A 26,906-nucleotide genomic window follows, 5' to 3' on the forward strand; every position below is an offset into this window, starting at 1 on the left:
AGAAAGTTTTCAATTTCTAAATTTAGAATGGCCAAGGCCGTGTTAGGTGGGGTTAGGATACCTGTAACGGAGGAAATGAGGGCAAACATTTGGTTCCAGAAGCTTATGAGACTCTTGCAAGACCAGAGAATCAGGTAGAGGTTACCTACATGACTGCAATTGCCCCAACATAGAGACGATTGGAAGGGATAACATTTAGCTGCTCGGCAGGGTGTAAGGTACCAAAGAGAAATTATTTTTTGGGAGAGTTCCCATTGGTTAATACCGTGGGAAATACCATGTGTAACTTTACAAGCCTGGAGCCATTGTGCTGGTGTAAAGTGAAAACAACTTTCATTTGAAGAAAATGCATACTACAAAATGCAACTGTTATCAAAATTTGGAAATTGTTTTCCAGATTTGCAGATAGACTTTGCTGCTGAACTTGTGAATACGACTTTGTGAGAATCTCTCCTAAAGAAATTATATATTTTTTTTATTTGTGATTCAGGGACTTTTCAGTTTTGTTGTAGATGGTTGAAAAATAAAATGACATTAAGCCCAAAAACAAAAATGTAACATATTACATCTTCCCAACCCTTAAATGTGGCTAGCTGCATTTGTTTTTTTTATTTCAGCATTTTTCGCTTTATTTCACCTGGGGATCTACCAGGAACACTCTTCCTGTCTTAAAGGAAAAATTTACTTTTCACAAAAAATTACGAATGCATATTATTTTGCCGGTAAAAAAATGTAATTTTTTTTTTTTTACGGTGGAGCCTGTAAAGCATTGCACCCACGATTGCCAGATCTCAGGTTCAATACCAGGATCCTGCAGACTCCCAGTACACTGTCTGCCCATACCTCCGAAACAGGCAGGCACTTACTGAATTGCAGGAAGACTCAATGTACTACCAGAGCACCCACAGTTCATTGAGACCTACAAGCCATCGGCCACAGTCGCTGACGGTACTTGTAGTTCATTCATTTACAGAACTTTTTTAGTTTTTAAATTGTGACAGCGGGCGCAGGGAGAAAAACCTCGTCTGGTGTCTCAGAATAAGGGGGGGGGATCGGGGGAAGAGGAGACAGGAGCTAAAACATAGTACATGTTTCACCCTAAATACAGATGGAACATATAACATGTTCCAAAGGTGAACTTAGTTGTTAAAGCGGAGCTCCACCCTCAATTCAACTTTAGCTTAATATTCCTACTGCTCCTAAATAATGCATAATCGGCTATTTTCATCTAAAACAGTGTTAGAATACCTTATTAAAAAGCCAGGCTTCCGGTCTGCACCCCCTCGGGTTTCTGTCAGGTTTTATCTAGCTACCTGTCCCGCGCTGTGTCTGCTGGGAGCCTGTGTCAGAGCTCCCTAATTATCATATTTCGCTCTGTTAGCACAAACATCGCGCAACTTCGTTTTGCAGGAAGTGAGGCGGATGTAAACAAAGGAAAGGGCGGGCGTTTGAAAATTCTCCATTACAGCACAGATACTGATCCTGTAAGGAGAAGCAAGCAAAGCTGAAGTCTCGTGGCACACAATTCTACTGCAATCAATATGTTTGCATCTAGTTAACTTTTCATTCATACGCATGCCGTTGCGATGACAACAGAGACGCTCACACCGCCGGTCACCTTTGCCAGTGCGCATGCGCGAGATCGAGTGGTGGATGCTGGGACAGCATCCACCGCAAATAGGTAGTGCCTGCTTGTGGAAATCTAACGCCCAAAGCTAAGATGACGACGGGAGGAAACCCAGAATATAACTATTTATTCGGGACAGAATTACAGCGGAGCGGCGGTGGGTCACCGGAACCGTGAGTTTAGCACAGCAGTGCTATTACACATTTACTTATCTTTTAGAAGTACAGGAAATCGGTAGTGTGCCATATGATCAATGCGGCAAGGGCAGGAGTCACGCTGAGGTGGAGGGATTCAAGTCCACCCTCCATTGCAGGCTGGCTCAATAGGATTCAGGAGGTAGGAGCAATGGAAGATCTGGTCCATTCGGCGCAGAATAGGAGGATACAGTATAAAGATACTTGGTCAGGATGGAATATATTTATCAGATCTGAGGAAGGAAAGAGGCTTATTGAGGAGAACTAAGAGGGGTTATAGAAACCTTGAGGGAGGGAAATATGGTACAGGCGGACAGGGAAAGAACTTAAGAGCATAAGTCCTACATCTTGGGGGAGGAGGAGGGGGGGGGGGGATCGGGAGGAAGGGGTGGGGGGTTATTTATTTTTTTGGGGGGGGAGGGGGGTGGGAGTTCGGGAAGGAGTATAAGATAATATGGTAATAGGAGTGAAGACTGTATAGATAAAGAACTGAGGTATGATGAATTATGTGGAATATGTATTTTCAATATTGTCAGTTGTAGCATCTTGTGTTATATGATGGAGAAAATAAAATAAAAGATAAGCTATTACACATTTAAATAGCCCATTAAAAAAAAATAGATTTTGCGTGGGAGATCCACTTTAAGCTGTCCATACACTACTAGAGTTTCTAATGAACATTTGTACGAAAGCCTCAGTATATTTGATGACTTGACAAATGTCACTCACAAGCACTTCAAAATTGCATTTGGTTTCAACATTTGATGCTGCCGGCTGTCAAAATACCCATACAACAGCAGCATCCGATTGCATGCAGCCACTGTTCTGCTAATGAATTTCCAGCAGGCTGCTTTGATGAAAGTCAATGCAAAGACTAACTTTTGACGAAAAGAGCGAGGCCAGCAGTACCACCAACTGAGGGAATATCATCCAGTTCCCAAGCTTTGGATGCACTAGCAGATTTTTGGACTTGACAAACAAAAGCAAACTCCAGCTAGCAATTTTTAATCAATGTCAGCAGGTTGTTTTCTCTTTCTGGATAAAGGTTTTACATAAATAAATAAGGGATGACCATTGTAAGCACCCCTGTCATTGGTAAATGGTTTGTCTTAACCCTCTTACTGCTGTAAAAGAAAGATGAAAGATAACAGACTTATTGGCTGGATCACCAGGAAAAATAAAGGGGGAAAAGGGCCTAAAAAAGAAAACAAATGCAGCCATTACATCTAAGGCCTCGTACACACGACCGGATCTATCCGCTGGAATTGATCTGCGGATCAGTTCCAGTGGACAAATCCGGTCGTCTGTACGGCCTAGCGGATATTTATCCGCGGAGATTCCTCGGCCCGATCCATTTCAAGCGGATATAAATTTCTTAGCATGCTAAGAAATGTATCCGCTTGAATCGGGTCCAGCGGATTGATCCGGTGGTCTGTACAGACTCACCGGATCAATCCGTCCGCTCCCCTCCCTCGCATTCATCATAATGATTCGACGCATTCGTGGAAGTACTTACCTTCCAGCGTCGCGCACGTCGCCGCGTCATCATCGCGGCGACGGCGCGACACGTCACCGTGGATGAATTCCCCACGGATTTTGATCCGATGGTGAGTACAAGCCATCAGATCCAAATCTGGAGGAGGAATCTCCGGCGGACCGTTTCCAGCGGAGATCCCCTCGTGTGTACGGGGCCTAAGAGTTAGTAAGCTGCAATCTATACAGTTTTGTTCTTGGGTTTAAAACTATCTAACCACATGGGTGGAAAAGCTAGGTTCCACTCCTTCCTGCTATCTTGTCATACAGAGAAATGTTTCCAATGGTATCACCGACAACAGTGAAAACCTGGCTCTGTCTTAAGACCTAACTATACTTTTTCTGTCCACCTGTTAAAAACTATGGGGCAGATCCACAAAGTGAGATACGCTACGCCGCAACTTACTTTTTTTGGTTTGAATCCTGGAAGAATTTGCGCCGTAAGTTACGGCGGCGTAGTGTATCTCTCGCGGCGTAACGGCACCCAATTCAAATCGGCGAGTAGGGGGGCGTGTTTCATTTAAATGAAGCTCGTCCCCACGCCGAACAAACTGCGCATGTGCCATCCCTAAATTTCCCGCCGTGCATTGCGCTAAATGACGTCGCAAGGACGTCATTGTTTTGACGTGGACGTAAATTACGTCCAGCCCGATTCACAGACGACTTACGCAAACAAATATATTTTTTTTAAATGATACGCGGGAACGACGGCCATACTTAACATTGAGTACGCCACCAAACAGCAGCTTTAACTATACGCCGGAAAAAGCCGACTAGAGACGACGTAAAAGAATGCGACGGCCACTCGTACGTTCGTGGATCGTCGGAAATAGCTAATTTGCATACTCGACGCGGAAAACGACGGGAACGCCATCCAGCGGATGCCGAAGAATTGCATCTTAGATCCGAAGACGTACGCCTGTCGGATCTAACCCAGATGCCGTCGTATCTTGTTTTGAGGATTCAAAACAAAGATACGACACGGGAAATTTGAAAGTACGCCGGCGTATCAGTAGTTACGCCGGCGTACTCGCTTTGTGGATCTGCCCCTATATTTTTCCTACACCCGCCCTCCCTCTTCCTCAAAGCCCACCACTACTTTTCTTGGTGACATTACGGCTTCTTACTCTTTTTCCTTGGGAACAGCAGGGGGCAGTGTTTATTTCTGGACAGTGCAACAGTGATGTAATGATGTTTGAGTGCCATGTTGTACAGAAGTACTGATAGCCCAGACCAATGTTATGACCCCCCCCCCCCAAGGGGTGTGTCCGAGATGGCCTGGGCTCACTTGTAAAGGTTTAAATGACACTAGATGTTATTCAACTAAGAAAACTGGTGTGTGTGTTTTTTTTTTTTTTTTTAATTAAGAGGTACGATTGGACTTTAAAAGCACCAAGAAGATAAATTAAAGCTAATATACGCAAAAAGTGGGCATTTGTTACAAATCCTCGAAACCAGGGACCGTTCATGGAAATCAGTGGAGAGTTGGCAGTTTTTTTTTTTTTTTTTTTTTTTTTTAAGTGTATTTTTGTGCGTGTACTCGAGAGAGGAGCCGGACTGCAGGAGTTGGGAGTAGGCAGGCCTCCCCCAGAGGCAATCTGCCACCTTTCTCCATGCCCCGGGTGGCAATGGCGGGTGTGTGAGGGGGTCCTCCCACACAGCCCACCCTACCTGCTCCGCTTTGAAGCCCAACGGGGCAGAGGGACTCCCTATAAGGGAGTGAGAGGATTAGCCCGCTCAACCAGCCCCATTAGTCCTTCGCCTCTCTTTTAGAGACCGCATGGTCAATGTGAGTGTGTTAACCCAATTTAGAGTGCGTGTGTAGGTGTGGTGGTTTTTGTGGGAGGGGGGTACTAAGCACAGGCTTACCTTGCATAGCACACCCACCGGGAGCCGGGCTGAGACCACCAAACTCAATTCACATGAAGCCGAGACCGGGATCCGAACCTCTAGCTGCAGAGGTGAATGGCTTGTCAGCGCAGTGCCAATCGCGTTGAGCCACCACAGCTCCTCTGGAGAGTTGGCAGTTATGATAGACCATGATAGGGCCAGGGAAACTATTATCCAAAAGATGTTAAGGGACATAATAAAATATAATATTTCTCTTTATGCCTAATTTAATGCATTCTAAATGTTCTTCAGGAAATTTAATTAGGCATTAAGAAAAAATTTTTTTTTTTCATAATTTGTGGCAGATGATGTTTTTCCATCCCCTGAAAGTCTAGGTTAGCTTATTTTATGTTCTGGGCACAAGCAAAATCCATCATATAATTGGGTAACTGGCGTGTGGGTTGTCATGGCAGCAGTCGGGTGGGGGGATTGTGCAAAGACCCACCATTTTAAAAGATATGTTTGCCCAAAATTAATATAAAAAACTGTCCAAAATGTATGCGTTGATTGTTTCACAAGGGAACAAGTGTGAAAGGACACCTGCTATTTAAAGTGCACGTCCAGCCAAGTTGTTTTTTTCTATAGGGTACTTTCACACTGAGGCGATTGGTGCCGTGATTTTTGGGCGCTAGCGGGGAGATTTTTAACCCCCCCCTAGCGGCTGGAAAAAGGGTTAAACCTGCCGGCAAAAACACTGCTTTGCCGCATTTTGCAGGCGGTTTGGAGGCGCTACCCCATTGATTTCAATGGGCAGGGACGCTATAGCCACGGTACTTTTACCGTTTCTACCGTGCCTCAAAGATGCGGCTGGCAGGACTTTTTTAGCGTCCCGCCAGCGCAACACTCCAGTGTGAAAGCCCTCGGGTTCTGGATAGCTCTGGATGCATTGCAGGCGCTATTTGCGATTCGCGCGACAAAAAAAGGTCCGGGACTTGTTTGAGCTTCGCGTGACAGGCGTTTGGGCGTTCAGGTGTGAACAGTCACCATAGGAAATAATGTTAATTCTGCCCTCTGGCGTTTGTGAGCAGTGCGCTTCAGGCGTAAAAACGCCTAGGTGTGAATGGGGCCTTATAACCCCTTTTAAGCCTTGGGAGAGTTTCCACTTTTAGCAAAATCCTCCATTGCATGTCTGAGCATACACAGACGAAGGAGGGCATTTTTTTTTTTTTTACAGGTACTTACTGTATATAGTGCATCAATTTACACAGCACTTTACATATATATATTGTATTCACACCAGTCCCTGCCTCCAAAAAGCTTACCAATCAAAGGCCCCTAACTCACATTCTTACATATCGTACTAGGGACAGTTTAGACAGGAGACAATTAACCCACCAGCATGTATTTGGAGTGTGAGAGGAAACCCACAGAGGCACAGGGAGAACATGCAAAAACCGTGCAGTTAGTGCTAACCCTTTAGCCACTGTGCTGGCTTATCCGTATAAGGCCAAACCATGGATATTTGGGGTGGAGAAAGGACATAACCGGAGGTGACCAGAAAAATAGCAAAATGTATTCATCATGAATAATACATTTTATGCAGTGTTACTGGCAGAAAACATTGACAGATAGTATACTGAAAGTATACTTGGTTATGGATATTGCTCTAGGGAAGCTATCACTGTTAAAACTTGGAAATCATGTTTAAAAAAGAATAATAAAGCAAACACGGTTTGTCTTCACAATGCTGGTCTATTTTTGCGACTCCCTGTAAATGCAGCATTTAGTGATCTTTCTGGACTGTGAAGTGCTGCATCCTTAATTATTGTCCTGACAGGTTATAGGGTTTATGTACAGGAGCATTTCTTACCTTTGCCTTGAGCTCTGGTCACCATATGATGTGTGAGACCTAAGTGCCATTGCACATTGGACATTGCACATTGGATTGATAGTACTGGCAGTATTCACAAGCATTTACAAAAACCATAAGATGGAAGGCAATTTGATGTGTCCTGTTGTTTTTAATGAATGACTCTTTTTAGCAAAGTTTTGTCTACATTTAGCTAGATTCAGGTAGCCCCGCACGACTTTAAGGCGGCGTAGCGTATCGTATTTACGCTACGCCGCCTTAAGTCAGAGAGGCAAGTACTGTATTCTCAAAGTAGATAAATAAACAAATGATAAGCGCTTCAAATACGTGATCTAATTCACAGTGGAGGGTAATACCAGTGATGAGTGCACAAACACAATAAGAGGTTAAATGTGATAAATAACCAATAAAATATTTTCAAAATAATCACAGATGATGTGAACCTGAGAAGGTGCAAATAGTGCAATGAGATATCCTTCAATATTAAATGCAAACAACGATTGGTGCAAGTAGTGGTTCAAAAAATTGAAAAATATATAAAAGAAAAAATGAATGGATGATAATGAGATCAGAGTATGATCGACAGTCTATATAGGATGGATCAAATGAAATCAATTTCTGAATCTCTGCTCTCCTCCCTCAAGCGGTAAGCAAATATCCTCATAGGTAATGTAGTTCCCTTACCTGCAGGGTACTATATATGAGCATATAGTGTAGACTCCACGACGTGATGGTCCTGCTCCTCCGAGTATGGATGACTCCTCCTGCTCCAGCTGATGGGTCTCTCCAAGCTGCAGGGTACTATATGTGAGTATATAGTGTAAACTCCACGGCGTGATGGTCCTGCTCCTCCGAGTGTGGATGACTCCTCCTGCTCCAGCTGATGGGTCTCTCCAAGCTGCAGGGTACTATATGTGAGTATATAGTGTAAACTCCACGGCGTGATGGTCCTGCTCCTCCGAGTGTGGATGACTCCTCCTGCTCCAGCTGATGGGTCTCTCCAAGCTCCGTGGTCCGGGGTGAGCAGTGAGATGGGGGAGAAAAGAAAAAAGTGCCTCCAATAGTGCAGTAGGTTTGGGCTCAATCCGGTTTATTATAGTAAAAGTTAGATATGCAGGTACATTTTGCAGGGATGGGCACATGCAGATAACAAATTTTAAAAATCCCGGGGACGCGGCGTTCTAGGTACCGCCTGACGTCTGGTGGCCTCCGGCTTGTGCGGGTGTGTGAATATTGGTCTGACTCCCTACGGCGTTACGTCACGCACCTCGTGACTTCATCAGGGGACTGATGAAGTCACGAGGTGCGTGACGTAACGCCGTAGGGAGTCAGACCAATATTCACACACCCGCACAAGCCGGAGGCCACCAGACGTCAGGCGGTACCTAGAACGCCGCGTCCCCGGGATTTTTAAAATTTGTTATCTGCATGTGCCCATCCCTGCAAAATGTACCTGCATATCTAACTTTTACTATAATAAACCGGATTGAGCCCAAACCTACTGCACTATTGGAGGCACTTTTTTCTTTTCTCCCCCATCTCACTGCTCACCCCGGACCACGGAGCTTGGAGAGACCCATCAGCTGGAGCAGGAGGAGTCATCCACACTCGGAGGAGCAGGACCATCACGCCGTGGAGTTTACACTATATACTCACATATAGTACCCTGCAGCTTGGAGAGACCCATCAGCTGGAGCAGGAGGAGTCATCCATACTCGGAGGAGCAGGACCATCACGTCGTGGAGTCTACACTATATGCTCATATATAGTACCCTGCAGGTAAGGGAACTACATTACCTATGAGGATATTTGCTTACCGCTTGAGGGAGGAGAGCAGAGATTCAGAAATTGATTTCATTTGATCCATCCTATATAGACTGTCGATCATACTCTGATCTCATTATCATCCATTCATTTTTTCTTTTATATATTTTTCAATTTTTTGAACCACTACTTGCACCAATCGTTGTTTGCATTTAATATTGAAGGATATCTCATTGCACTATTTGCACCTTCTCAGGTTCACATCATTTGTGATTATTTTGAAAATATTTTATTGGTTATTTATCACATTTAACCTCTTATTGTGTTTGTGCACTCATCACTGGTATTACCCTCCACTGTGAATTAGATCACGTATTTGAAGCGCTTATCATTTGTTTATTTATCTATTTTTATTTTTGTGTTATGTGAACACTCCTAGATACAGCGGCCTCAGATTTATTTTACACATCTTATTATCACTGCTATATTATCACATTCGTTTACTCACAGTAGCGCACTGAATTTCTCACTAATTATGTATTCTCAAAGTACTTGCCTCCTAACTTACGGCTAGCGTAGCGTAAATGCGGCGGGCGCAAGCGCGCCTAATTCAAAATAGGCTGAGGGGGCGTGTTTTATGATAATTTGGTTTGACCTGACGTGATTGACATTTTTTTGGAACGGCGCATGCGCCGTCTGCCTACATTTCCCAGTGTGTATTGCGGCTAAGTACGCCGCACGGTCCTATTGATTTTGACGTGGACGTAAATGACGTAAATCCCTATTCACGGATGACTTACGCAAACGACGTAAAATTTTCGAATTTCGAAGCGGGAACGGCGGCCATACTTTAATATTACTATTCCAATTATTTGATGGAATATCTTTAGGCCTGGTAATGCGTTACGTAAACGGCGTATCTGTACTGCGTTGGCCAGGCGTACGTTTGTGAATAGGCGTATGTAGTGATTTACATATTCTACGCCTACCACAATGGAAGCGCCACCTAGCGGCCAGCCTAAATATTGCACCCTAAGATAGGACGGCGCAAGCCGTCGTATCTTAGATAGGTTTAAGTGTATCTCTGTTTGAGAATACACTTAAACTTAGGTCGGCGCAGATTCCGAGTTAGGTCGGCGTATCTACTGATACGCCAACCTAACTCTATGTGAATCTAGCTAATTATCTACAACAGCATAAAGTTGACTTGCTGCCACTTGCAATGTTCTGACTGCATTATAAATATGTTGTGTACAAGATAACATAATGGTCCTCATTTATTATCTAAGGCAGCCTTTCTCAACCCTAAGGATCCTTAGGGGTTCCTTAACTGCTTGCCGATCAGCGCACGACTATATACATCGGCAGCATGGCACGGACAGGCAGAAGGACATGAGCCCGACTGCGGGTCCCGCAGACTCGATCGCCACAGGGATATCCGTGATCGTCTCACGGTAAGGTAGAACGGGGAGATGCTGATGTAAACAAGCATCTCCCTGCTCTGCCTAGTGACAATGACAGTGATAACGGTTTCTTGTAATCGGAAGCGGTGATCACTGTCTTGCCACGTGAAGCCCATCCCCCCTACAGTAAGACTCACTCACTAGGGCACACTTAACCCCTACAGTGCCACCTAGTGGTTAACCCCTTCACTGCCGGTGTCATTTTCACAGTAATTAGTGCATTATTATAGCACTGATCGCTGTAAAAATGACAATCCCAAAAATGTGTCAAAAGTGTCCGATGTGTCCGCCATAATGTCGCAGTCGCTGATCGCCGTCATTACTAGTAAAAAATAAATATGAATAAAAATGCCATAAAACTATCCCCTATTTTGTAGAATCTATAACTTTTGTGCGAACCGATCAATAAACGCTTATTGCAATTTTTTTTACCAAAAATATGTAGAAGAATACGTATCGGCCTAAACTGAGGAAAAAAAATATTTTTTCATGTATTTTTGGGGATATTTATTATAGCAAAAAGAAAAAAATATAGAATTTTTTTCATATTTGTTAATAGCGCAAAAAATAAAAACCGCAGAGGTGATCAAATACCACCAAAAGAAAGCTCTATTTGTGGTAAAAAAGGACGTCAATTTTGTTTGGGAGCCACATCGCACGACCGCGCAATTGTCAGTTAAAGCGACGCAGTGCCGAATCGCAAAAAGTGGCCCGGTCATTTGGCTGCATAATGGTCCGGGGCTTAAGTGGTTAATGGGTTTGTAAATCCTCGTTTTTTTGTTTTTTAAATAACACACATATGATACTTACCTCCACTGTGCAGTTCGTTTGCACAGTGTGGCCCTAATCATCGTCTTCTGGGCTCCCTCAGTGGGTCTCGCAGCTCCACCTCGCATTATAAATCCCCTGGCAGAAGTGCTCCCCCAGTGCTCCCCCAGTCTGCCCCATAAGATTGGCGCTACACTAACAGTGTAGCGCAAGCCGCCGGGGCCACTTTCCGTGCTGCCCCCCTGCAAAGTGCTGCCCTGGGCCTTGTTGGCCTAGGCCAGGATACAGCGTTGGTTATATGGCAAAAATATCCCCAGATTGGTAATATTATTATAATTATATCTGATTTCTCTAGATCAAACAGTTTGTGCAGTGCTTTACAACATGAGGGCACACAGTACAGTTACAATACAATTCAATAACGGAGAAATCCGAGAGCCCTGATTGTTAGGGCTTACAATCTAGGAGGGAGGGTCAAGTGGTACAAAAAGGTAATAACTGTGGGGGGATGAGATTATAGAGAAAATCAAAATACAGTTGTTAGATGGAGGCATCTCTGAAGAGGATGTTTTTTTAGGGATTGTCCAAAAGCAAGCAGAGTAGGAGATAATCGGACAGATTGGGGTAGGGAGTTTCATAGGATGGGAGGCTCTGGAAAAGTCCTGGAGTCAAGCATGGGAGGTTGTGACAAGGGAGCTAGAGAGCAGGAAGTCTTGGGAGGAAACAAGAGAACGATTAGGTTGGTATTTTGAGACTCGGGTAGTGATGTAGCTGGGGGCTGAATTGTGGGTGGCTTTGTAAGTTGTTGTTAGTATTTTGAATTTAATTCATTGGGTGAGCGGGAGCCAATGGAGAGATTATAGCTTGCCAAGCTAATTGACCCATTTGGTAAAGCTTTTTATTGCTGTCTGCTTGCCTGTTGTAAATTCTTCTTTACTTTCTGACTGATTAAACTATTATTATTGTTACAAGAAGATAAATGTAACAGTAAAAACTCACCAGAGCTTCTAAGACCCGGTTCACACAGGAGCGGCACGGGGCGACTCGGCAAGACGATCTCAAGACGACTTCAGAGGAGACTTGCAAAATGACTTCTGTATTGAAGTCAATGCAAGTCGCCCCCAAAGTCGTACAAGAACCTTTTTCTAAGTCGGAGCGACTTGAGTCTCTCTTATTAGAACGGTTCCATTGAACAGAGCGGAGCGCGACTTGTCAGGTGGCTGAGTTGCCCCTGTGTGAACCCGCTCTTATTCTTCCAAACTCAAAAAAAAAAAAATTGGCTTGGCATACATTTTATATAAAGATATGAATAACACATATTGCAGTGTATTATGTTTTGGGCGGGCCACTGTCATTGAACATTACTTATTTAATTTCTTTACATGTCTTGTATTAATTATTTAAGCCGTAGAATTCAGTAGAGTAAAAATAAGGGCAGCATAGTAACTGCAGCCAAACTCTATGATTCCAGCTGTTTCTGAAGTTGGCAAGGACTCGGGTCTGTCTGTGCATATCTGTTCGTTTTGTAGAGACGGAAACATCAGCATTAATATCAGAACCATAAGTATGTGTCATAGCAAAATCATTAAGGGCTCCCCTTGCTTCTCTAATTTCCATCTCAAAGGCAATTCCTCTAGCGACACAGAATACTAATTGCTTTCAAAGCAATCCTAAAGCAGTTCCTAAACTATATTTATTACAAATGTATTTGACAAATGATTTTGCTACATGCATAAATCACTATCGAGCCAGACAGGTATGATCTCCTTGGGCTTCTAGCCCTATAGCAGTCGTGTGGTCTTCTGTGGCTATTCTAGGATTTGTATTCCACTGAATGCTTATGGTTTACATTGTTTCCATAATATCATTTGCTATTATCTGAGCCAGCCAGTTAATGTGCTGATAAGAAAGCATGATGATAGGAATAGGAAGAGAAAGCAGAGCAAGAGAGCTCCTCACTGTGCTGCTTCACCTTTTATTGCTCAGTTACAGGCTGGGGCAGATCCAGGATGACCTGGGCTCAGAGGAAGTCGTGGAATTTTGCTGGCCATCAAATTGAGTATTATGGAGGAAATCTCTGAAATCAGGGTAAATAGTCTCCATATTTTTGTCTGGAGTTCTGCTTTGATGATAAAAAAAATTTAATGATATTTTTTTTGCCTATAATTATGCTCAGACTGTACATGACTTTTTCTTTTGTTACTCAACCCTGGCATGGCTAATAATATTATATAGATAATGTATTATCTTGCCAAATATAGTTAAGCGTAATAATGGTGGTGCGTTGTATATTTAGACAGCAGCGAGATGTGATTGGACTCTTTCTCTCTCCTTGTGTGACACACAAGTGCTTGGGTTTCCCTGCTCTCATGTTCTGAGTGCCTCTCATACTAGACACTGGTTGGCTCAAGAGGCATCTAATTCCCAAGAGGCCTTTGGGAAATCGCTGCCTAATTGCTGCTCTTCACCCCCGCTGATCAGGTACTTAACCTATTTTTTGCTGTAGTGAGGTGTGGTATATTAGGCTGTTTGTGACCCGTGAATATAGAATTCAGTGCTGAAGGGGAACGCTAGGTAAAACTTTAAAGAATGCCCCTTAATGTAGCCAGACATTCATGTGTATACCGTTAAAAAGCAGAAATGTGAGATAAATCAAGGATTAATGAAAAAAAAAAGAAGAAAACTATTTATTTATACTATAGTACAAGAAATACTGTGCTAACCCAACAAATAAACAAATTAGGAAATGATGAACCGGAAGGCTGCAATTAGGTGGTATAAACACAAACAATATAAATAAGAAAAATAACTGCGCCAGCAAAAATTAGTAGCAACCAAGACTAAGAGCCGGTTCACACTGGGGCGACTCGTCGCGTCCCATTCAATGCAATGGAACCGTTCTAATAGGAGCGACGAAAGTTCTATACAGAAGTCGTTTTGCAGGTCGCCTCTGAAGTCGTCTTCAGGACGACTTGCAGAGTCGCCCCCGAAGTCGTGCCGCGGAAGTGTGAACCGGCTCTAAATAGAAAATCAAATGTAAATATACAGATGTGAATGTAAACTCAAACCATATACATAAATTGGTTTGAGTTGATTGAATTAAATAAATAATGTCCCAAAAATGTGCTGAATATATCTCCTTGGTATCCGTAATCAAAACAGACAACACCACAGTGCACTTGACATCCGTGAAGACCGCCACCACATGGAGAGCCGCTTACCACATTGACAGGTAAAACCAGCAGTAATAAATGTAGTATCCGTCCACAGGTTAGACGCTGGGTTAACAGGAGCCTCAACAGTGTAACCTCCGATCAGGAAATGCTGCACCCTTGTCATACATGCGGTCCGTGGATCATAAATTAAAAAGAGCGGAACATGGCGTAATAACGTTTTTGCAAATTTATTAAAAAGTAGAAGATTGTACTTACAAACATAGATTCATGAAAGCGTATACAAACAAATGCCGGCCGGCACTATAGGAGCCCTTCCTCCTTCACATTGAGCGCGGTGACGTCACTGTACGCCGTCCCAGCGTCTAACCTGTGGACGGATACTACATTTATTACTGCTGGTTTTACCTGTCAATGTGGTAAGCGGCTCTCCATGTGGTGGCGGTCTTCACGGATGTCAAGTGCACTGTGGTGTTGTCTGTTTTGATTACGGATACCAAGGAGATATACAATACCTGTCGCCGAGAATGTGTTTCCAGCACGACGGCATCGCGCTGATTCTCGGCGACATGGTGCCGACATCTCGCACTCGCTGGAATAGAAAAAGCACATTCCAGCGAGCGCGTCATAGAAGCGACGGGGATCCGACTTGGATTCCCGCCAATTCTAGCCGCGGCGTTTGGTATGAATCATGAGGGGGAACTCCACGCGAAATTTTAAATAAAAAACCGGCATGGGTTCCCCCCCAGGTGCAAAAGTCCTACGCTTTGTCCACTTAAAATCCGATCGTGTGTTTGAGGCTTTAGACCCCATTCACACTGGGGCATTTTTCAGGCGTTTTAGCGCTAAAAATAGCGACAGTAAATCACCTGAAAAGTGCCTTTCAAGCCTGAGTGCTTTCACACTGCGCTTGCAGGACCAAAAAAAAAGTCCTGCAAGCAGCATCTTTGGGGTAGTGCATCTTTGGGGTAGTGCGGGAGCGGGATATACACCGCTCTTAAACCGCCCCTGCATCAGCAGTAAAGTGCAGTAAGGCGCTTAGTGGGACGACTACAAAATGCCTCGGCAGCAGCACTTTGCGGGCGCTTTTAACCCTTTATTATTATTCACCCGCTAGCGGGGGCTAAAATCGCCCCTTCTATCGGCCGAAAAATGCCACTATAACAGCAGTAAAGTGCAGCTAAAACTAGCGTTACTTTACCGCTAACGCCCCGCCCGCCTCAGTGTGAAAGTAGCCTCATAGCTGACTGCAGGGATTTCTTAACAATGACAGTGTCATTCTGTCCTGAGGACAGGGTGAGCTCCCTCTCATTACCATACAATGAAGAAGCCCAGCTTCTAAACCTTTAACTCTTTGTTGGGACAGACAGTGTTCAAATCTAATTTAAAACTGACAATGAGGATCTGTCTGCACAGTACAGACAGGTTTAATCATGGCAAACACAGCTTCTCAGCCCACTCAAAGACAACGAGAACTAGTAGGATTTTATTGTACTGGAGTTTCCAGAATAGAGTATATATTAATCTGAGCTGCAATTATTAGATATTTTTTATGCTATGTAAATGAGAACATGTAACAAATATAAAGTAGGTGTTATCACACCTACATTTAACAAAGCAAGTATAAAAAAAAGTGGTTGTAGAGGTAGGGTTTTTTACCTTAAAAAACATTATGTGTGCAGTTTCCCTTCCCTAGCCCCCCCCCCCCCCCCACCCTATACTTACCTGAGTCCAGACTCGATCCAGCTCCGTGCTCGAGGGTGGGGCCGAGCCACACAAAGGGGTGGATTTACTAAAACTGGAAAGTGCAAAATCTGGTGCAGCTGTGCATGGCAGCCAGTCAGCTTCTAACGTCAGCTTATTCAATAAAGCTTTGACAAAAAAAGCCTGGAAGCTGATTGGTCTCTATGCACAGCTTCATCTGATTTTGCACTCTCCAGTTTTGGTAAATCAACCCTTATGTCTATAGACACAGGCAGGATGGCTTGGGTTCGAGCCCATAGGTGTGCCACCATAGGAAGCGGCTTCCTATGTTGGCACACCAAGAAAAAGAAGGAGCCAGGAGCACCGGTGGGGGACCATTGCACAGAGTAGGTAAGTATACTGTAACATGTTTGTTTATAAAAAAAAAAAATAGGTTTACAATCACTTTAAGTAGATTAGTCAATATAATTGGTCAAACCAAAAAATTAAAGTATAACTAAAGACAAAACCTTTGTTTTGATTGGAGTGGAGAGGGATTAGAACCCCTGTCATTTTTTATTGCTGTCTGTGGCCCTGTTATGGAGATTCACTCTTTCTATCTGTAATGTTTACCATTATCATTGAAAAATCCCAAATTTTGGGTTGTCTCCAGAAAAGTAATAGAGGGGAAATTTTGCAATGGGAACACTACTTCTAGTGACCTTGGGGTTCCCAAGGAACTCCCTTAATTCGCAGGGATTTCCTCTCACGCTTGTTATGCTATGGGCACTGCGGCTGTAACACAGCACTGTATACAGTATATAGCTGATGCTACCTACAGTTTATTCAGCAGACACATCAACTAGTGAAGGTATTAGTTTCTTCAGACCAGCTTGGTCCAAACAAACTATTTAAAGTTAAATGAAATCTGGACTTATGCCGTGTACACACGATCAAGCTTTTGCCCGGCCAAATCTCGTCGGAAATTCCGACAGAATTCCATAGGAGAAAAATAGAACATGTTCTATATCTAAACTCCGATGGAATTCATCGGAATTTCCGATGAAAAAAATCAGATGGGCCTACACACGATCGGAATATCTGATGGAAAAAGTCAGTCAGACTTTTCCCATCGGCATTAGACTTTAGGGCCTTTTTTTAACAATTAAAACTTTCCAGAAATGTTAAATCTTTCATTGTTTGTGTTTACCTCTAACTGGCATCACTGATGCTTTATTGATCTCTGGGCAAAAGGTACCACGAATGCAGCTTTACCATCAAAAATCTCTGTTCTTAAATGTTCATCACCTTAGTTTGCATAACATATTAAAAAAACGCGAGCCATAAAGTGTATAAAAATGTGCATCATTGCACATAAAACATGCATAAGGGCATATGAAGATACGCGCGGCAAAGCTGCTGAAGGACCCACAAGAGAGAAGGTAAAAAGGAAAATTTACAGAGCAGATGAAAGGTAAGGAAAGAGAAATAAAGAGGTCCATCTGTTCAAAGCTTGCATACCAACCCATTTATTTTCATTAAGCATAGCAGGGCATATTTAATAAACATGTTTCCTGTACCTTTCCGGACTCAAAGTGACTTTGTTGCTCCAAAAAAAAAAAAGACGAAACGCACCCTGTAGTGGAAGAACATTAAACGCCATTTGCTTCTGCATCAGCATTTAGACAGTTGTTCCACAAACAGGTGTCTCCATAGGAAGGCTACCATATACCTCTTGTTCTGAGGAAGTCTCTGAAGTGTTGGACTTCCCCTTTAATTCTCGGTGACAATGGTCACCAGTACAAAGTGAAAGTGATCGCTTCTCGGCCTTTTGGCTAAGACCATGTGTATTATCTGTTCTTATCAGTGTCCAGTAGGGGTGCTGTGCTGTTATTTTGCCTTGACCGGAAGCTGTAGTGGCTGGTTATGTACACCCGCTGGAGTGATAGGGGCTTAGAAGGCTAGTACTGGCAGAAATCGAGGTGCCTGCAGGCTGTCAGGGCCCGAGAATAATTTCCCCAGGAAAACTGGAAGAGCCCAGTTCCTCCTGATTTGAGTGGATCTACCTTGTCTGGCCATGGGCTTGGAGGGCAGGGAGTCTTTGCCCCCAGGGAGTGGCCGCCCTAGGGGTGCTCTTAGTAACACTTGGGTGTGGGACCCCACTGTGTGAAAAGGCACATGGTCACAGTCACTAAAAAAAAATCTGCACTGCGCCTTTTAGGGCTCAGCCTTTTGGCTAAGTTCGGGGCAATTTTTTTCTACCAGGACTCAGGGCCCGGCCAGTGCACATGCACGCCTACTTATTTATTTGAATTTATTTTCCCTCCACTGTTTATCACTCACTTTTGTGTGTGTTTTTTTATTAAATAGGACGAAGGGTGTGAGTCCTTGGGCTTACCCTGATGTCTAGGGGGAGGATGGGTGGAAAGTGAGGAAATGAATCGCCCCAATGGGGCTTGACACAACTCGACACAAAGTCTACCCTTTCCCACTCTATCCAAACATAAAACCAAACCTTTTTCGGCTAGAATATTTACCTATAAATGGCAGGCAGAAACAAAATAAATGTATATTATTGGTGCAGTTCTTCCATTTGCCTAGTGCAATAAATCTTGCTAATCCACATAAATGGATGGAGCATGGGTGGATTTCAAACTCGCAGGCTTGCTTTTTAATTAGCTTGCCCTGGTGTCATTGAACGGGCAATGGTCTCATAAAAACTGAATTTTATATGTAGAAATAATGCCAACTTTTCTGCTGTAACTGTGTAAATTCTATTTAAGGCTCCAGTGCAGTTACAGGTGCCGCACTGGATTAGAGGAAGCACTGATAAATCCATTAGTAATTTCTGCTCTGAGTTTAAAATGCCTTGTCAGCTAATTAGTAATAACATAGCAGGCTGCTAGTTTCCAGCACAGTGAAATGTGACAGGCCACCGAAACTTAAGGAAAAGACCTATAGCAGTAAGATTTGTTGTTCAATCCCCTATTCCCACAGCAAAATGGTAAAATGCAGGTTTATACATTTAAAAAATACCCAACTAGCTAATTATATATGACTTTCATGTATGAAAACTGCAAGGTAGACTCTCAGTTTCCCAGAGAGAAAAAATTTATCTTCTGTCACAGGGTAAGAAAACGCAAAATATTGTGGGAAAAGTTGCACGCTTATAATGCTGCAGCGTACATGCTGTCACAATCTATTGTTTTAGTCTTGTTGTAATTCAGTGCATCTATGTGTAACCATTCCCTGCAATTTACACATCAAGCTACCACAAATTACTGCAAAAAAAACTAATTGCATCATCCATGACAGGCCTGCAATCAGATGACGTGAAGATCATGGGTGTGCAATGGTATTCAGAATATTCAGTAATGCCAATCAGTGCACTCAACGCCCAACATTCTAATTGCCGGAACCATAAAATTGCAAATACCAAGACGCTACCGAGAGTGAAAAACAGCACAGTCTGTACCAGAGATTAGCCAGGTTTGGCAGCTTCATAAATGACATGACATTGCAGTGGGACACACTAACTAATTAAATTGACACAGCAGTGTACTTCCTATTAATAATAATAACAATAATAATAATCAAAAACATTTATTTATTTAGCAGGGTAATTAAAGTAAAGGGGGGATAATACTAATCACTCTCTACTCTACACTACAAAGTTATATAGCACAATGAAGTTTAGTTCTTGAACAATTTATAATTTCTAATGTTGCAAAGAGAGCTCCATGACTGGAAGAAAGGTCTATCACCTCCCTAAGGTCCATCTGTCAGATCCCCAAGTGACAACAACACCCCTCAATTTGCTTTTGCATTAGGGGCTCTGGGCCTCATGGTGGCCCTTCTTCAAGGCAATTCCCCTTGCCCAGTTTCACTCCAGGCACATCCTTAAGACATAGACCAAGCAAATGCAATCCTGGCTTCAACCAATGATTCTGTCCAGCAAAAACAAAGCTTTCCCTTATAGATGTCCAATCCTACCTTGGAATCTGGAAAGGCATTCCTTCACATGACTTGGAAGATGATAACGACAGAAGTCAAAGTTTGGACAGTGGACAGCAGTAGCCTACATAAATCATCATGGGGGCACCAGAAGCTTAGCCCTAAAATAAATTATCCTAATATTCTCATGGGCAGAAACCTAGATTCCAGGATTCTCTGCCGTCCATATTCCTGGAGTGGATAATTGTCAGGTGGATTTCCTAAGCTGCCTAGACCCAAGAGAGTGGTCTCTGCGCCCCAAAATCTTTCAAAATTTCTAAGTTGAGGAAAACCAGAAGTGAACATTCTGCCCACCAGGTTCAACAACACGCCAAACAAGTTCATGGCCAGAACCAGGGATCCACCAGCCTTTTTAGTAGATGCTCTGCTGGGTCCTTGGACCTAATTTCAACTGGTTTATGCCTTCTCTCTGTTGAAGATCTTCCCTTGACTGCTGCTCAAGATCAAAGAGGAAAGGGTCAGAGTAATTCTCATTGCACCAAATTGGTCCAAAAAAATGTAATACGCAGACCTGCTCAGACTTCTCGTGGATGTGCCCTGGTGTCTTCCAAACATATCAGACTTACTGTACTGGCCCCAGGCCCCTTGCTCCATCCTACTTCTCGGATGTTGACTTTAACAGCATGGCTGTTAAAACCCAAGCTCTAAAGGTTAGCAGTATCTTTCACTTGGTTATTCCCAACCTACGCAGAGCAAGGGAATCCATCTCACTCACGCAAGATTTACCATCACACATGGAAGACTTTCTTTGCATGCTGCAAAACAAAAAGCTTAATCCTAAGGAATATTTTATCAATGGAATTTTGAACGTCCTTCAGGCTGCTGTTGACCAGCATCTGGCCCATCCTCTTGCAGAAACCTCTTGATTACTCCAAAATCCCTTATTAAGACTGCAGAGAGTTGCTCATATAATTCCCCCAATTTAACCTCACGTATCACCTTGGTATCTCAACCTGGTGCTTTCTGCCTTTCCAAAACCCTTTCTTTAAACCAATTATAAACATTCCTTGCCTGTAATATTGCCTTCTTGTTTGCCATCACATCTGTTAGATGTATATTTAAGTTAACAGCTCTCTATTTATTTATTTTTACTTTTCTTGTTTTATACAAGGACAATGGGATTCTGATCCAAAAACTTTACTTTTTTCATAAGGTGGTCTCTTGTTTCCAAGCTAATAAAAAATTGTCCTCTCCTCCCTCTGTAATACCCACAAAATAACATGAAAATTGCCTTTGTTTGGATGTGGTTAGTGCTCTCAAGGGTCTACTGGGCAGCCATGGACACTTTTTGCAATACTGTGTCCCTTTTTGTTCTTCCTTAAGGTCCACATAGAGGACACCCTACTACTACTGCCACCATTGCCAAGTTGATGAAACAACTCATTCCTAGACCCCTAAGGCCTCGTACACACGGTCGGTTTGGTCCGCTGAGAATGAACCGAAGTTCAGTTTCATCGAACCAAACCGACCGTGTGTATAGGCTAGCGGTCTGGTTTCCTTCAGTCCAAAATTTCTAAACATGCTTCAAAACCGAACCGCTGGACCGCTGGGCGATCGGACCAAACCGATGGTTAGTACAGAAAAGCATTGGTTCAAAACCTGCGCATGCTCAGAATAAAGTCGACGCATGCTTGGAAGCATTGAACTTCGTTTTATTCAGCACGTCGTGTTTTTTACGTCACCGCGTTCTGACCCGCTCGGATTTTGGACTGATGGTGTGTACACATATCAGGCCGTCAGGCCACTTCAGAGGTGAACCGCTGAAAACGAACCGACGGACCAGTCTCATCGGTTTGGTCCGACCGTGTGTACAAGGCCTTAAGGAAAATGTTCCTGCCTTTCCCTTCAGTGCCCATTCCACTCTCTTGGGCTTTTCAGTATAAAAAACAACTGTATCCCAGATTTGCAAGGCCACCACTTGGTCTTCTGTTCACCCATTTTCCAAGTTCTACCAGGTGAACTTTCAGGCCTCAGGATGATGTGAGCTTTGGTCTTAAGGTGCCTTAAGCTGTTATCTGCGTATTTTTTTTTCAAGTTCTTTTAACCCTTTGTGTTTTTTGTGTGCCTGTGGCAGTTCGATGTTGCTATGTTGTTGTCCACCCTCAATTTTATTGCCTGGATACATCCCCAGGTATCCTATAAATACAAGTTCTTTGTCCTGTACTGTATGATTAAGATAATAGTATATTATTTTGCATAGATTTTCTCTCACTTCCTGTTTGGCTGTGGGGCAGAAAGTGAAGGGAAATCTCTGCAATGGGACAGGGATGGTAAAAAAAATAAATTGACAGGGGCTATAACCCTGACTTACTCTATCCAAAATAAAAATAAAAAGTGTTGCCTATAGTTCTACTTTAAGCACAAATTTCAGATAATTTTATGGAGAAGACTAAGAAGATATAACCATGCCAGTAGTGCAGCAGAAAACATATAGCACAGTGAGGAAGGTTTGTGGTCCAGGATGATAGGACAGTCAAAATTAGAAGTAGCTTTCCGTGCTGCCCCCCTGCAAAGTGCTGCCCTAGGCCTGGGCCTTGTTACAGGATACTTCATTGCTCAGCCCACAATTTTTTTATAAATGATACTGTTCCATCACACGGTTTTGTACATACAGCCTTCATTAAAGATGTTCAATAGTATATGACGTACTTAGAGTGCAGGGTTCAGGCATATGTCATATGCAGCAGAGCATAAAGAGTTCAGTAGTCAGGAGTATGAAATGTACAACATAGTATCTGTTTTGCAGGGTTTAGGAGTGCATGTCACACAGGGTTGAGAGGTTGGGGGTGTGTTACACAGAGAGTGCAGGGGTTAGCAGTGGGTAATGTGGAGTATGCAGGAGTCAGCGTGAGTAACGCAGGTAGCGCAAGAGTTAAGGGTGGGTAATGCACAGACTACAGGGCTTCGGTATGCATAACTCAATGAGTGAAAGGGAGAAGAGTATGTAGTGCAGATTGTAGTGCTCAGGGGTGCAAAAAAGCAGGACGTGCAGGGTTCAGGAGTGCTTATCACACATGCGGGGTGCAGGGGTGAGGATTAATTAATGCACAGAGTACCGTGCAGTACCCCACAAAAATGGCACCTGGTTCAGACTGCACCCCCACTGCTCTGTTCTACTCCTATCTATGCCTATCTTTATGCTAATGTGTCAGATCTATTGATCTATCTATCTATCGATCTAACGATCTGTGTGTGGGTGTATCGCTCTGCATTTTCTATACACACCAAAGAAAGCCTGGTTTCTAAGCGAAATACAGTGATATTTGCTGTCCATCAATACAAGCAGGAAAACATGCAGTGGTACCAATACTTGGGGTAAAGTGGGTCACTGACAGAGCTGGCATTAACAACAAGATCTAAGCAGCTGGATGCCTCACACAGTTGTTTTGAACACTTTTATTTTTAGAGCTGCTTTCTTATATTTTCTTCGGTCAGCGTTGACAAAAGCAAGTCCATAACATTTTAGAAACTGAAGGAAATATGAGCCCACCACAGTTCTTGTAGTCAAGAGTTAGATGAACATTAATCAAAAGGTGCAATTATTATTATTAATAATAATAATAATAGTTTTGACAAAAACAATTATTATAATAAGAATAGACCGGTAAAATGTCAACACCATGTGGCTCAGTGTGGATGGTTAAGCTGTATCTAATCCCAATGAGTAAATGTAATATTTTACAACATACCAATTCTGAACCTCCAGATGTGGTAGCTGCATTTGTTTTCTGAACAAAATTTGGCCTTGTTTGTATGAATAAGAGCAGATGTAAGGTATCCACCTCTATGCTATCTCCTCAGGGTTCCCAGCCAGTGATCTTTAATGGGAGAAAAGACATCACAGATTTTTCTAAAGTAAATTTCTACTAAATAGGGTAGTCTACGGGGCCTTTAAAGGAAAAAAGCTTTGGACAAATATAACAAGCATTTGCTCAGCTGTCAAAAATTCTGACTTTATTTTGCTTAATACACTGATTGCCTATGATAAGCTCTATCTAGTGGCCATAATGCAGTATTTTCTGATTTCAGTGTTTCAGGAAAAATGCTGCATTCAAACTAATAGATAGAGCTGAGAGTCATAGGTAAATTAAAGTATGATACCGCGTACACATGACCGTTTTTAATGTCATGAAAAAAAACGAAGTTTTTCTCAATGTGATTCTTGTCAAGCCTGCCTTGCATACACACGATCGTGAAAAAAAAATGCCTGAGCAAAGCGTGGTGACGTACAACACGTACGACGGCACTATAAAGGGGAAGTTCCATTCGGATGGCGCCACCCTTTGGGCTGCTTTTGCTGATTTTGTGTTAGTAAAAGTTTGGTGAGAGACGATTTGCGCTTTTCAGTCTTCGTGCTTTTCAGTCTGTTACAGCGTGACGAATGTGATATCTCCATTACAAACGCTAGTTTTACCAGAACGAGTGCTCCCGTCTCATAACTCGTTAAAGCCTACACACGATCATTTTTCATGACGTGAAAAACGACGAGAAAAATTAGAGCACGTTCTAAATTTTTAATGCCCATTTTTCACATCAAGAAAAATGCTCTGGAGCCTACACACGATTGTTTTTAATGACCAAATAAAAAAAATGGCATTTTTCTCGTCATGAAAAACGGTTGTGTGTATGTGGCATTAGGCATTTTTTTTAGAAAAAGACATCCTTACTGTAAATAACTTTATGCTTTGTAATGTACATATCTGATGACTCTTATAGAGCATGTTATTATGTATCCCTGTGCTCAGCAAAATAGGTAAAAAGGTAGCAAATAAGAGCAGACAATTATTAGGGATTACATACACTTTCAATATGTGCCCATCTCAGTTAAACATATATATGTGTAAGCGGGGCCGCTGATAGGATGGGACCACCAGTCCTCCTGTAGGGGGCCCAGGCACACAGGGGGGCCCAAACACCAGAGGGAAGGAGGGGCAATTACAGGATGCCCTGTGCGGCTCTCGGCAGCAGCTGGAAACCCTCCCTCCGACTTTTAGCTGTTGCAGGGAGAGACACAGACACAACTGCCGGCTTCCGTGTCCTGTTAAAAAATTTTTTTTTAACCCTGTATTGTTTTAATCCCTTGTAAAAAAAAATGAAAATTGTATAAAAATTATTTGTAAAAATTGTAAAATGTTTTTGTTCAAAAATGTTGAAAACTATTTAAAAAAGGGCTAATACACACAGCTTCTCTGTTATCTGTGTGTCCGCTAAGAATGATTTTAGTATATTTATTGTGAAAAAATGTTTTTATATATATTTGAGCGGGGCCCAGCCAGGTAGGCTGTATGGAGCCCCGTAATTTCTAACATCAGCCCTGTGTGTAAGTATTTTCTGTCTGATCTGAAACAGAGATCAGCATTTTATTCAAATAGATCTGCCACAATGAGACATCCATACAAACTTAGCAAGGGCAGGAACTATACTGAAGTAGTCTACAAGCTTGTAACAGCTAGCCTTCTCCTTGGGTTCAGCCTAAGGGTGAGAACATCTGCCCACCACATAGCAACAGCTGAGGCATTAAATGGGTAGGAAATAGACGGAGTAATAAATAAACTACTGAAATTGCCATAAAGAGAGTTGGAAAGTCACAGGTCACATGATGAGCAATAAAACTTCACAAGCAGGTAAACAACCTGAATTCAAGATCCACAAAAGAAAAATAGATAAGGAAAAAAAAAATCTAAGTAGGTACAAAATAATTCAAGCATTGATTCGAAAAAGATGAGAACAGATTATTATAGCCACAAAGCAAACAAAGAAGACTGTCCTTGAGAGAGGTTACATTCTAGTAAGAAACTAGGAAATGGTTCTATAAATTAAGATATAATACATACAGTACAAATTGTATATACAGGTGCTCATAAGTTTACATACCCTGGCAGAATTTATGATTTCTTGCCCATTTTTCAGAAAATATAAATGATAACACGAAAACTTTTCTTTCAGTCATGGTTAGTGTTTGTCTGAAGCAATTTATTATCATTCAACTGTGTTTACTTGTTTTAAATCATAATGGCAACAGAAACTACCCAAATGACCCTGATCAAAAGTTTACATACCCCAGTTTTCAATACCGTGTATTGCCCCCTTTAACATCAATGGCAGCTTGAAGTCTTTTGTGGTATTTGTGGATGAGGCTCTTAATCTTCTCAGATGGTAAAGCTGCCCATTCCTCTTGGCAAAAAGCCTCCAGTTCCTGTAAATTCTTGGGCCGACTTACATGAACTGCACATTTGAGATCTCCCCAGAATGGCTCAATGATATTGAGGTCAGGAGACTGAGATGGCCACTCCAGAACCTTCACTTTATTCTGTTGTAGCCAATAAAAGGTCGACTTGGCCTTGTGTTTTGGATCATTGACATGTTGGAATGACCAAGTACGTCCCATGCTCAGTTTCCTGGCTGATAAATGCAAATGTTCCTCCAGTATTTTTTTGATCACATACTGCATTCATCTTGCCAACAATTTTGACCACATTTCCTGTGCCTTTGTAGCTCACACATCCCCAAAACATCAGCGATCCACCCCCGTACCTTTCATCATAGGCCTTGTTGACTCCTCTCCAAATGTAGCGTTTATGGTTGTGGCCAAAAGCTACATTTTTGTCTCATCATTTTGGGCTGTTTGGCGTATTGTAAGCGGGATACTGGCAGTTGTGGATGAAATTTTAGTTGTTCTTCCTGACCGTGGTTTGGTTTCAACAGAACCCCTCATTTTCCACTTCTTGATTAGAGTTTGAACACTACTGATTGGCATTATCAATTCATTTGATATCTTTTTATATCCCTTTCCTGTTTTATACAGTTCAACTACCTTTTCTTGCAGATTATTTGACAATTATTTTGCTTTCCCCCGTGACTCAGAATCCAGAAACATCAGTGGAGCACTGGATAAAAGATGCAAGGGTCTGTCAGGAGTCTAGAAACTCATTGACCTTTTATACACACTAATTACAAGCAAACAGATCACAGATGAGAATTTAATAG

At 42.6% G+C, this 26,906-nt stretch overlaps 1 protein-coding gene and 1 pseudogene across 2 annotated transcripts in view; both read left to right on the forward strand.

The window, feature by feature from the left end:
- The window catches only part of LINGO1 (leucine rich repeat and Ig domain containing 1), a 619,539-nt gene that overhangs the window by 274,529 nt on the left and 318,104 nt on the right, over positions 1-26,906 (forward strand). The gene's annotated exons all lie outside the window — the stretch shown is intronic.
- Positions 17,721-17,844, forward strand: LOC120933965 (annotated as a pseudogene).

The sequence above is a fragment of the Rana temporaria genome, chromosome 3, assembly GCF_905171775.1.
Source record: "Rana temporaria chromosome 3, aRanTem1.1, whole genome shotgun sequence".
Lineage (NCBI taxonomy): Eukaryota > Metazoa > Chordata > Amphibia > Anura > Ranidae > Rana > Rana temporaria.